The 13,944-nt window shown below is 38.1% G+C and overlaps 1 long non-coding RNA gene across 3 annotated transcripts; it reads right to left on the reverse strand.

Annotated features, from left to right (window-relative positions):
• Positions 1 to 227: 227 nt before the first annotated feature.
• On the reverse strand, positions 228 to 13,385 carry LOC143413366 (uncharacterized). 3 transcript variants are annotated; one of them, XR_013094000.1, is made up of 5 exons: positions 13,192 to 13,385; positions 4,619 to 4,697; positions 4,382 to 4,433; positions 1,785 to 1,830; positions 228 to 593 (listed from the first exon to the last, which is right to left on the reverse strand). It is a non-coding gene; the product is annotated as an uncharacterized LOC143413366 (long non-coding RNA). The 3 variants fall into 3 exon arrangements; XR_013094002.1 differs by lacking the exon at positions 1,785 to 1,830; XR_013094001.1 differs by lacking the exons at positions 228 to 593; positions 1,785 to 1,830 and adding an exon at positions 3,493 to 3,672.
• Between the last annotated feature and the right edge of the window lie 559 nt (positions 13,386 to 13,944).

Consider the following 13,944-nt stretch of genomic DNA (forward strand, 5'->3'; position numbering starts at 1 on the left):
CTTTCTCTCTCAGTGTTATATGAGTATGACATGGTTCTTCATAACAAATAATATTATTAAAAACTTTGAAAATTTGTGTTTGGTTGATCATTCCTTGTTGTAACAATAAATCTTGTACTGTTGAAAAAGCCTGCTTATTTCCTCATCGCACCCATGAAAAACCTGACAAATCTTCTCTCCCAATGCCAAACAGCTTATTCTGCAATTGATTCTTTTTTAGTGTCATTTATTGATATTAATGGTTTAAGTCTGAAGAAACCAGTTTATTCACTGGGGCCTCGGTAGTGAACGAACAATACACAGCCTGGCACCTCCTTCTCATGCTGGTCACCAGCTTGGTTACACATTGCTGTGGGAAGGCATCCCATTCTTCAACCAGCATTTGGTGCAAGTCAGCCAATGTGGTCATGTTGGTCAGTCTGGCATGAACAGCACGCCTAAGCTGATCCCACAATTGTTCAATGAGGTTGAGGTCATGACTGTAGAGAGGCCTTTCCATCCTCTTGACTCACAAATTCTCAAGGTAGCCTCTGATAAAGCCCACTCTGTGGAGGAGAGCGTTGTCATCTTGGAGGATGAAGTTCGGTCCCGGACTGTGGAGATATTAGATTGCTACCAGTTACAGAATATCATGTGGATCTCTCTTTGCATTGAGAGTACTTCCAATGTTGAAAACCCTTGTTTTTCCAGTGTAAGAGATGACCCCCCACACCATCACAATGCCCCTATCAAAATCTTTACCCTATGGTAAAGAAAACAGTTAGTATAGCAATCCCTGCATCTTCTCCACATTTTTGCCCTAATCTGGACTCGTCTCTGAACATAATGACCCATGTACGCTGTGCTCCAGTATGCATTTTCAGGCCCATTCAAACTTCTGCATCTGGATTTTCCCCTCATGCTCTTTCTACCCCATCAGATGGATTCTGGATCACCCCTGTTGCTGACCAAGCACTAAATTATTCAGTTGAAAATAAGTCCACATTAAAAATGCATTGACTCACAAGAGTAAGACACTGTAGAACAAACTGCAGTACTAAACATGTACGAAGGGGATCTGTGTATTAGAGTTTTTTGTCATTTACATTCCTAATTTTCTATCAAGTACTTTCAGAAAACGAGTGACACACAGCACCTCTTTAAACAGATGGTGCTAACAAAGCAGTATGTCTATAAAGCACTATATGTGGTATGTTCTCATTACATTGACTCTTCAGAATAACATATGCAGTGAAGACATTAAATAGGAGTGCACCCAAAGTAGTGTCACTAAATGAGCATCAAAACTGAAATATAGTCACCATCTCACCTTCAGTTCTGTGACTCATGGTGTTGAATTATAACTAGACAGGTATTTTTGCAGAACACAATCATATCAAAGCAATGTAGGCCAATGACCTTTTGCTTATAAAATGTTACCAGTTCATCACATTATCCTATTACACAGTGGTGTGAAATTCGGTCAAAACTGAATGTATGAATTCTTGAGTTATGGGGAAAACAATTAATTTTGAGAGGTCACAGTAACCTTGACCTTTGACTACCAAAATTAAATCAGTTCATCTTTGACTCAAAATAGATGTTGGGTTTTTTTTGGGGTTTTGTTTTTTTTTTTTCAAATTTAATGTTGTTCCCTCACAGCATTTAAAAAAGACTGAATTCACAATAACTCCATCTTAAGTAAGTACATAGTGACAGAGGAGAGTAAAGACCCGCTTTTAATTAGGCTACTGTCTATATGTTGCAGCTGTTTACTGTCACAAGGGGAAAGTGTCACCAACAACCTGTCTGTGGGCTAATCTTGCTTTTGATGTTGTTGGTCCTTGTCAGCTGCAGAGAAGAAAGAAGAAGAACGAAAAAAACCAAATGTTAAAAACAATGAAAAGTGTCTTTGTACTGCAGCCGCCATCGGAGTTTCTGGTTCTGTTTATTTCATGGAATTGTGGAAAACTGCCAATCGAAGACGATTTCCGACCCTCCATAAGATACTGGACAATCTGAAGACCATTTTCAGAAACAGATTCCCTCGATCTCACTGCCTGAGGGAACAAGACAGGAGGTCGTTTCCTACTGCTGCTATCAGACTATTTAACTCATCCACCTGGGTGAGACCCACATTACTGAAGAGGACTCTGTCACTTCTGTACGCCACAATGTACACTTGCACACCTGTGCACTTATAACATCTTTTAATATCCAAGGAACATTAGGGTAATACTTGTGTCCTTTCATATTTGTATTATATTTATATCTCTGTATTTACCTACCTATATCTCTATTTCTACAATTCACTTTATATGATTGCTTTGAAATTGCTATGACCACTTAATTTCCCTCTGGGATTAATAAATTTTATCCTTCTATTAGAACAATATAATAGAATATTCTAGAATATTTTTCATTTTTCGTCATTTTTGTTATGAACGTTACTCTCACTCCCTCCTCTGTTCTGGTCCACTTTTCAAACAGTTAGCATCTGACCTATGCAAAGCATCATCTATCAGCTATATGCTCTTTGCTTCATTGGAAGACTGCAAGCAAGTATGTTTGCGTTGGTTGCACACCCCTTTACGTATAACAAACATTTATGGAAACTAACACAAAGTTTACCATAAAACAAGTACAAAAAGACTCGTGGTGGTGATGTGGTCATTGATTGGACCATTGATGTGCCACATTCTCACATACACACGCACACACACAACCAAACCAAACCTAGTCAAAAGAAACAAGTCTGCACCTAAAACTATACCACAGCGATTGCACTGCTCTATTATTTTCATGCTCTTCTGACTAGAAAATATAGGGACATAAACAATCCTAAAGCCACAAGACAAAAGTAAAACTAAAATAATGATGACACAGTTAAAAGAACTGTATTTGATCTTGGTGGCTGGTATGTATAATCCCGCAAATAGGCCAGCGGTTTGAAAAGCAGATTCAAAAACTCAAATGTTAAACATTCATCAGGACAAAAAAAACAAAAAAAAACAACTCTTTTACGGACACAGGATGGTAAAATATCAATTTTACATGTCTGGATCCCCAAAAAGTGATGAAATTGATAAGAACAATTTGCAAAATACTCTGTTCAGTGTGAAATCAACCATTATCAGAGCAGATAAAACTCCATAGTAATGGTAATATACCATATCAAATTATGGGTCCATGCAAGCGCTGATATGCTTGTAGGCAGTGTGCAACATTTTTTAGCAGTTCTTCAGCAATTATTATTCTCTTTTTAGTATCAGTCTGATGCATGTGCCATTTCCTTCAGCTTCCTGTGCTGTCTACACTTATCAGTGGCAGTTGCTTCGAAAACGCCAGTAAGAAAGTGCCAAATGTGCTAATATTCAAAGAATATTAAAAATCTGTGGATTCATGCAAGTACGCCAAAAAATCTTGCTTCATGAGTATGACTGCACATTAAGAGGGATCAGCATGTATCAGCAAGTATCATTCATGCCGAAAATAAAGACAGACTACCATCAAGACACACTGTTCAAACCATCTCTGAAGGTTGCTGACAGGACCAGATTCCAGCTTTGCTGACTCTGAACCTTCAGGCCTCACATGGACCAGTAGGAGGGGGCTGGGCAGATGGAGGCCTCAGCAGCTTATTAAGCCAGCTTTAATGGCCTTGACCCTGGCCCACAACCCCCGAGAACAGTCCTGGAGGGAGAAAGGTCAAAGTTTGTATAACATTACAGAGTGAGGTGTGCGGTGTTTGGCAGATCTCCATTGTTGTATCGACTATAAAACAGATGGAATTCTGTTAACCAAGACTTTTCCAAGTTTCTCTCCTTGAAAATGTGCTTAAGCTTGCAATCAAAGCCAGCCAAGTTTGAGAGTAGCACATTCCTTGACCTTAGCCCACAGCTAAAAGCAATTACAATTCTATTTGTTTTTAAAGGTTTTTGCTTTTATAAGGCACACGGGAGAAGAAAGCAAAGGGGTGACGAATGGTTCTTGGCCAAGCCAGACCCAGACCTTGAGGTTACACGGCATGCATTTAAGAATACTTAACACCCATTTAGCCCTGCAATTATATATTTTGAATGAGAATACGTTAATGTACTCTACTTAGACTAAATTACTGTCACTGAATTTGACATTCAAGAAAAGATTTATATTTTAATAACTGCAAATGTGGGATGTTTCGCTGCACACTGCCTATGTCATCAGAAATCTTTACTAACTCATTTTTGCAGATATCAATTTATCGACTCCTGCATGCCGTATCGTAGTTTTCATTGACTCAATGAATAGGATTTGGAAACCATAAAGTGGCAAAACACACCGATCTTCTAGAATATCCATCCTAATGTACAGTTTCATTACTACCCCTCCACTTCAAACACCACAGTTCTTGCACACTCACTTGCTCAGTCCCCACTATTTCCTCTACTCCTTTTCAGGGGTGTTGCAGACGCCTGAAACAGAGGGCACAAGCAAAGCAATAAGGCCTGTTGTGAAATGGCTGTGGGATCAATGGGGGTTTTAAGGAGGCCGAACACGTAGCCACAGCTGGTCAATTAGAGCAAGGACAGCACAAGTACACACACATATACAAACAGTCAAAGTGGCTGGCCTTTAAAAACAGAGTTACTTTTCATACCTCGTCAGCTGTTTGTCCTCCAGCTTTAAATGAATCAGCATCTCGGATTCTTGATGTTTCAGTGGTTGCGGTGTGAAGGCTTGAATGTAAAAATAAATAAATAAATACAAATAGATTTGGATATATAGTCATGAAAAGAAAGTTTCACAGGAATCTGTGCAGTTGTATGAAAAACTAAATACACCCTCACTGCTTCCATAGAAATAAGGGGGTAGGTAGCAGCTAGTTGCTGCTAATCTGATGTCCTGATGTCCTTTATAAAAGAACAAGTTTTGCCAGCATTCAAGTGTGTGTTAACAAAATGCCTCAGTATCGCCCAGATATAGCAAAGCTACATCTCAGACTCTAAGGGCCTCATTTAACATGTTAAATGTTAAAGTTCATGACAGTACAACAAAAAAAATCAAACTAATATGACTTTTTTGGAGGGTTGCTTTATTATTAAGCATTGCATTTCGGCCTGTGGCATTCATCAGGCTCATCAAGAACTATATTGTAGACGGCACTATAAATAGAAGACACCGAGTATACCTATCCACTAATCCACTAATTGCACGGAAAAAAAGAAAATTGCACAACTTTTTTTCTTTAAAACCATTCAATTGTCTGCATGCAGTACATTTATCCACCAATGAAGCACCAACAAGGATGGGTTGGCCATATGGTTATGTGATATAAGGCCAAAATGGGGGGTTGCCAATGTCAAATCTAGATATGTTTGATAGAGTGCAAATTCAGGATGATGATTTGAGTTTTTCTCATCCAGTGTTACAAACATACACTATGAAAGAACTAAAGTATTTGAAAAGTACCAAACATACCTAGGTTTGACACTGGTAACTGTCCAGTTGGCCTTATAATCACATGACAATACCCCAGCCCATTCCTCTTAGTGTTTCATTGGTAGATAAATATAATGCATGTGGATTGGGTGTTTTTAAGCACGCGCGCGCGCGCGCGCACACACACACACACACACACACACACACGTTACTATTTTAAAAAAAATCTGTACAATCACACAGTTAAGGGGGTTAATGGACAACTATACTGCAACAGCAGAATGATCCCAATGATCCCACTTGCAATGGCCAAGTCAAAGTCCAGACCTCGACCTGATTAAATGCAGTGGTGGGACATTAAGAGAGCTGTGCATAAGCCAAAATTTCTCCACAATGATGTGTGAGACTGATAAAGTTATATGGAAAACCATTACGTTGAGTTATTGTTGCTAAAGGTGGTTCTACAAGCTACTGAATAATGGGTGTACTCATAACACTGCACATGGACAAGACGCACTATGTAGACAACAGGTCAAGTAAGAGATCAGCAAAGAAGTGATGTGCACTGTAGCACTTTACCCAGCATGAAAACAGCAATTCCTGTTACTGAATTAGCATAAGAGGGGGGAAGAAAAAAAAACAAAAATTCAGAAGACTAGTGAGTCAGACCTTAATGAAGCTCATTAAGTCAAAGAGAAAACATTGTGCCATTTAAGTATGACAGAGTGAGTCGCTGGCATCAAAATATGCACTTCTCCAAAGCATTTAACCATGGGTTATTTGATTTAAAACAGGAAATGGCAGGTGAATCCATTACTCTGCTTTGTATTTCATCTTCATCATCACGAGTTAAGGTCGTGGTTCTAGTACACAGCTTGTAACTAATAGAATTTTCTCAAACATTGTGCAAACAGAATTTTAACTACGCTGAGGTTTAGTGAGCACTTATGTGAAAATTTAGCTGGCTGGGATGAAACATAACAGTAAAGTTTAGTAAACTCTTGTGATGATGCAAATGTGATGAGAGGTATCGCAAAGATTGTGAGATAGTATTTACTAAAATAAGCTATGAATGAATGCTCAGACATTTTTTTTATTATACGTGTACCCTTCTGTCCCCATTACTTTCTCCTAGACATGTTTTTTTGGCTAGTCAGGATCCAACCAGCATAGGTGCTGGAATACTGATGATAACAAAAAATAATTTCCCCCAGGGATCAATAAAGTATTCTGATTCTGATTCTGATTCTGATAAAAGATGAGAGTGTTGATAATCTGACCTTGTAACTCCCAGCAAGAGCAAACTAAGCCAAGTATAGCACAGAGTGAGGAGTGGAGATAAACCCTTGCATCTTATCGTGCATATTTCTTCTCTTTTTCTCATCGATTTCACCTTTTCTGATCGCTACCAGTTACTGCTATAAGGCTGACCTGCTCTAAAAGTTATGATTTTTGTCGTGGTGTTGAATCTTGCAATCCAAAAAAAACGGAGTTTGTATGACATGGGGCAACATGGCTATATCTCCATGTTTCTCAGCAAGCATTCACTGTACAACACAAGGTGACAGGTTCCCAATTATCTTGATCACAACAATCAGGACGCACAAAGACACAAAAGTACACCTGTGAGATACCCTTTTTTTTTTTTAAATGTCAAAATATTTAGTCTCATATTTTCCCATCTATGAATGTCCTTCATGTATTCACTTCTTTCCATTCTAATCTCTCCTCTCCACAGCTCTTGTCCTGTGTCTCAGCACAATACCTTTTGCTAGCGCAGAATATTGTAATGAGTCTATAAATGGGTTCATTACCTACACTACATTTCCAATTAAGCATGGGAACACATTGTGAAGGGAGAAGGAAATAGACACTTGAGAGACAGTCTACTGATAGTTCAGCCTCTTGCCTTTACATTTGCTGCTTGTTTTTTCCTGTTATGTTTTTCTTGCCTTGATGATGATCTTCTCCATACTCTAGTTTCGTCTAACAACAAGCTGTGCCTGAAGAATAAAGGCAAAGTCTTGACTTGATTATTTGTAGTGAAAACACACCTGATGTCTTCCAAAGTTATATAAAGTAGTAATTGCTCTTTTTCAAATACTTGCACCAACTCTGTTTTGAAACTAATTCTTGTAATCAAAATACATAGTACAAGAAACAGTGAAGGGAGGGTGGAGGAAAGAGGAAGAGCAGACGATTAAACAAGACTGAAACATATAGAAAGCAAAAACAGAAAAACAGTGTCAAAACATATAATCAATACCAAGTCCCTTCATGGTTTCCATGTATATAAGATTGTGTAAATGTTCTCCCTCTATTCCCCTTTCCCTCCAGCTGAATGTTGAGCACTTCCACTCCAATATCCCGTTAGATTACAAAGAGTATTCATCACTGACAACATCCTTCAGCGGCTCCCCCAGGAAGTCGGAACTACAAGAAGGAATCCTAGAGCAGCTACTGTACCTCTGAGCCAACCAATGACAGGAGGACTGTGAAGTTCTGTGATCACCTGGAAACCTTTGGCTGCAACATCAAAGCAAATGACTGATGCCGTATAATGCACCTAAAATTTTTCACATTTTTGTTTGTCAACACAACCACTGCTCCTGTTGGATTTCTTGTGTTCACTTTGAAATGTTTACATATTCTTTGTAGGCTTTAAGACAGTTCTAAGAAAAAAAAAACATTTTTTAAAAAGGCCTGAGATTTCTGCAATTATGCTGCTTAATATGCTAACATTAAACTAACTAAGCTACCAATCAATTCATCTTCTACCACTTATCCGGGTCTAAACAGAAAAACCCAGCACTCCCTCTCTTCCTGGTGTTACATCCCCCCAGGAGGATGTCTCTTCTCCCTACTAACTCTTTGTTTTGTCTAGGCTCCACCTCCTCCGTCCTGATTGGATGCCGCTCAGAGTCCAGATAATTGTTAATCAGCGGAGCACTACTTAAGGCCTGTGGAGCTGTGTTTCTGTGCCCTCTGGTCATTTTGATTGCCATACCTGTGCAGGCTTGCATGCCTTTGTGACTTGTATGTGCATTTTTGTTTTCATGTTCAGACTGCTTGTAGGGGAGAGCTGCCTTTTGTTTTGACATCCCATTTTCTCCAGTTTATGTGTTGTTAGGTAGGTTATGGTTATAGGTTGTATATTTTGTTTTCTTTGGAGTTAGGTAAGTTTCTTTTATTTTTACATCAGGGATGTTTTGTTTGTTATGTTGGCCTTGGCTCTCCCTGAAGTTATACCTCAGTCTGAACCCAAATCTCATCACCAGCATTAAATAAACCTTTTAAAGTTACCATCTTGGCTCCTCCTTCACCATCCACCTTTATGTTCATCCCTTCACCCCCTAGACTAGCCAGGGGACGTAACACTGGCCACCTCCTCCAGTTCATCTAGGGGCACACAAAGACGATCCCAAGCCAGCCGAGAGACATCATCTCTGTAGCGTGTCCTGGGTCTGCCCTGCAGCCTCTTCCCGGTAGGACATGCCCAGAATACCTTCACTAGGTGGTGTCCAGAAGGCATCCTAGTCAGATGCCCAAAAAAATCTGAACTGGCTCCTTTTGAGTTGGGAGAGTAGCAGCTCTAGTCCGAGTCCCTCCTGAATGACTGAACTCTTCACCCTTTCTCCAAGGGAGAGCCAAGCCACCCTTGGGAAGAGGCTTATTTCTGCCATTCTGACTAAACTAGTTATAATATATTAAAGTAAGTACATCCAGAGTTGGTACAAGACACCTTTTTCAGAATTTTAACTTTTACAGATGTACAAGTGATGCTTACAAATACTGTAAAGCTGTTAAATTGTATCTACAGTACACATTCAACATGTTCTTTAAGTACGTTAAGGGACTATAACCTACAATGAAAATGTAAATCTTATTTACATAAAAATATTGGTTTGTTTTTTTTAAACTAAGAAAAAAAATTAACAGGAAGTCTATACTGAACATTGCATTGTCAAAGAAGAGCAGAACTACAATAATGTTATTTTTTACATTGAGTACACAACCATAGTGTATTCTGAGTGTTCAAGGTTATGATAGATACATTCCTTCATTTATCTATCACTAATGACAACTTAAAACAAAAATGCATTATCTGAAACAGAACACCAATTGGACTGTAAAATGCTACGGTGTTAAAGCAGATATAATCTACAGAAAGATAAGAGAGTGCAGATCTTGGAATCCTTTTACTCCAAGCTATAAGATGGGAGTAATCGCTGAATGTTCTTAGAGTGAAATATGAATGAAAGTGTCATATCATTCAGTGGCCATGACTCTGCAGAGCACCAGTGAAGTTTTTGCAGAGGTTGAGATTTAAGTTAATGCACAGTACTGCAGTGCCCCCTGCTGACCATAGGACACATTTCACCTTTAAAACACTTCTCTGCCCCTGGAAAGTTCACTGGGAGAAAAGAATCTATGAAAGAATTTAATTAATATTCTATGAGTTGCTTTAGTCCAATACACAATGCCAAAGAGACTCAGAGCATACCAGTTACTCTGAGCATCTACATATGCACTGGCCATAAGTTTTTGCACTGTGATTCTTGAATTATATTGACTAGCAGACATTTTTAAATTAAACATTTACACCATATTCTTAATGAAGGCTGCCAAAATAGTGCATCAGTTCACTGCTTTATGGGCCAGCATTACAACTGCACTGGTTGTACTGACAAAAAACTGAAAACAACATGCACATATCAAGTGACTAAATGAAGTGGCTGCACAATTTTCTTCCAGATAAAAATTAAAAAGACTGATATCTATTATGCCGTTTTCCAGAATTTCCATTCTTTATCTTTGCACTCTAGTACCGTGCCTTTTTATGAGTCACAGTTCAAAATAAACATGAATCCACTTCAATTATTTGTATAGCCCAATATAACATGTATGGGTTCAAAGGGCTTTTCTGGGGGTTAAGGAGGTTGATAAATATATTAAAAGAGATATTTAACAAATGAACAACCCATTAAAAATGCATATATGCACACCCACAAGTTTATAAACAGCTCATACATAAAAATAAATAATACATAAAGTCCCACAAAAAAAACAAGGAAAAATATAATGAAGAAGCAAACTTAGAAGTAGAAGAACTTTGCACCGTATCTCCCAGACTACTGAATCGAGTCTCACCAGAACTGACAGTGGTATTATTATTAAGTGGAAATACTAGTTGAATACCAGATTTAAAGCGTGTTTATAACAGTTTCTTGAAATTGGCCTTAGAGTCTACTTCTCTAATATTTTGAGGGAGAGGCTGTTTCAGAGTTTGTGGGTATAATGTGCAAAAGCTGCATCCCCAATTTTTTTCTGTGAGGAGTACTGCGTAGCTAACAGTTTGGCAGTGGAAGATCTAAGAAGGCAAACTCGGATGTAAAGTGATTAACTGTCAGACCATTTAAGATTTGTTTATATAAATAAAATATTTTTAAATCAATTCTGTAGGATTCTGGAAGCCAGTATCTGTTATTGGTTTCCATTAATGCCCTTGCAGCAGACTTCTGACTAAGCTACAGCTTACTGAACGTTGTTTTAGGAAGCCCTGCAAAAAGGATGTTGCAGTAATCCAGTCAAGTAGAAATGAAAATCATCTTATACTAGGCGTTGATGCAGCCCCTCAGGCTATGCAGTGTCTGAAACAGGTTACTGTAACTTCAAGCCAACTTTCTTCTAATTGGGTCCCCCTCATAAACAGAAAGTTTGAACAGCAGAAGGGTGAGGCTGCTGATACAAGGAAATATCTGATCTGTTTGGCATTATACAGAGTTGAGAGTATGAATAGTAACAACGTGCTTGTAAAGCATCCACTACAAACAGCACAACCTTAAAATCTAACATCTGTAAATTGTACCTTTACACCAAAAGGCCCAAAGATGCAAAAGATCTAGTTTACTACAAGGTCATATAGCTTTTTCTGAGCAAATATAACAACTTACGTGAAGACGAACACATTCTTGGAACTATTGTTTCAGCTTTGAAAAAGAAAGTCAATAAAATGCAAAGGTGTTATTACTAACTAATGCTATAAACAATAGGTATACAGTAGGAGGTCTAGGGGAGAGAGAGTGATTTACCATCCCCGCCATCTTCTCGTCTTCGATAACTTGACCTCTCGACAAAGCTGGTGACGGTCCACACAATTACCTTCAATTATCTTCACTTCCAGCTCACCAATTACATCCATTATTGATTCCAGACCCCCAGGCTGTAAACCTTATCTATACCCAACCATAGCCCATGATAGAGAAAGTAGAATAGGGCCAAATAATAGCACCTTGCTTCTTCTACATTCTCCAGCTTTTCAGTCCATCTATGTGACATCATCACCTATTTCAAGGATATTGCTTCACACTGCAGTGCCCTTGAGAAACAACTTCTGTGAATGGCATAAAAATTATTTGTGAGCAGTTATGACTCTGCTAAAATGATCTATGCACCAGAGTGCAAGTTAGTTACCACAAAAAAATATGTTTAAATGACCTCCTGAGTCAGAAAACTGAATAAAAGTCCAGGCAAACAATATAGCTAAAGGTTGACTTTTTCACAAAGAAAATCCAACAAATTCTTCTTAAAATTTCAACGCATGTTGTGTGGAACAGCAAAGAAAACACACACACTTTTTCTTTCTATATAAAGATCCATTGTGAAGCTTTAGGAAACAATGAAAACACATGTCTGTCTGTAGAAAGCAAAGTAAGACAGAGAGGGATGACAGTGAGACAGCGAGGATTGAAGGTCAGCTACACAGTATGGAAGCTGTAAAACGCAGGATCACACTCTGCAGCTCTCCTGCCAGATTTTTTAATATGATACTTGCTGACATTTAGTGAGACACAAACATAAGCTGCTGTCATCACACACTAATGTAAAACATCCATCATCTTGAATACATGCCAGGGCACCTGCAGAGGGCCGTATCAATGATGCCCTACTGCCATCTCCTGTTACAACAAACTTGAAGAGCTCAGCTCCATGACTGATTTGTAATGCAACACTGCCCCCATGAGGACGTATGAAATTAAATATAAGTGCACGAGAAACTTGCCTCTTTATGCGTGTAGCTCACTCTCCCACCAGGTGTTTAAGATACCAACTGTGTTCAGGGTTGCAGTACCCTAAACTTCACTTTAATATCTGCCACTGATACAGAGAACGCTGCAGAAAGCTTAGAAGCACTGAATGGTTGGTATTAAAAACAACAAAGAAACCTAATTAATTTTTAACTTTATTTTTGAGTTGCACAAAAATGCTTTAATTCAAATTAATAAAAAATTTCTAACAAATAAAATACAAAAAGCTGCATGTTTACCCTGTAGCGTGCATCTTATAGGTTCATGTTTCAAGTTTTTGTTGTTGCCGTTTTACAATATTATGATGCATATCTTCCATTTTATTATACATATAATACTATATTAAACGTAATTATCTATTTTTAAAAATTGCTAACTATTAAGCAAGGCGGTAATCTGATAGACATGACTTAACTGATACTATGAAAATATTTCACTATTTTAAAATCGGCATAGCAAAACTCTTGACAGTGTAATCTGAATTCAAATTTTCTTCGATTTTATCACTGATCTGGGTTGATGATTTTCTGTAATCTGTGTTAACCGGTTCAAATGCTATCCTTCAGCTACTGCCCGATCTTGCTATGTTTCCGCGTAAAACTTTGCATGAGTCTCATAATTAAAGTTGTGCAAATTAGTTGTGTATTATTAGGGAAAGAAATAAACACGAGAAAATGAACAAGTAACAGCTTAGTCAACTAACCTCTTCGAAGAACCTATGTTCATTACAGAAAGCAGCCTGGCATCTCTATGTCACAGGACCATAGCCTATTGTTGTTGGGGGGTTTTCTGTTTGTTTGGGTGAGGTTTTTTTTTTTTTTTTTACTTGGTAATGATGGGGTCTGAGTAGGGGAGTAGCTTTTATTAACATAAAATAAAGATACTTTATTTTTTTGTGGTTTCGTGTTTGTTTGTTGCCAAACCGGATTAGACCACTTTTGAATAACGACCATCTTCTGGCGCCTGCCGCCGTTGAATAGAAAGGGGCGTGGTTCGACAGGTCTTATGTGGCGTTCAATGAGTACAGGAAAAGTTAGTTTTCAGTGCAGAATCGTAAGCTATGGGCTTCATTGCAATGAAAAAAGGTCCGTGTTATATTAAACTGGACATTTAGTGACGTCCAGGTTTTCTAAACGTGGAAAATCAGCAAAAACTACTTAGTTTGATCTTTTATTTACTAAGATAAACTTTATGTTTCATATTTCCATACCCTCATTCATTTTTAATTACTTTTCCCTCTCCAAAAAACATAATAAAGGCTCTGAATATAGTACGTATTTATTTTCAACAGTTTTGTAGGGGTTCATTTAAAAAATCGAGAATTTAAAAACTGACATAATAAAAAGTTAAGGTATGTTTAATATTTATGTCAGGTTGACACATCGTCAATGAGTTGTTAACTAGAATCAGTTTAAAGAAAACAATGAAACAATGTCTACAAAGTATTTATGTGCAC

Source organism: Maylandia zebra, linkage group LG17 (assembly GCF_041146795.1).
Source record: "Maylandia zebra isolate NMK-2024a linkage group LG17, Mzebra_GT3a, whole genome shotgun sequence".
In the NCBI taxonomy this organism is placed as follows: domain Eukaryota; kingdom Metazoa; phylum Chordata; class Actinopteri; order Cichliformes; family Cichlidae; genus Maylandia; species Maylandia zebra.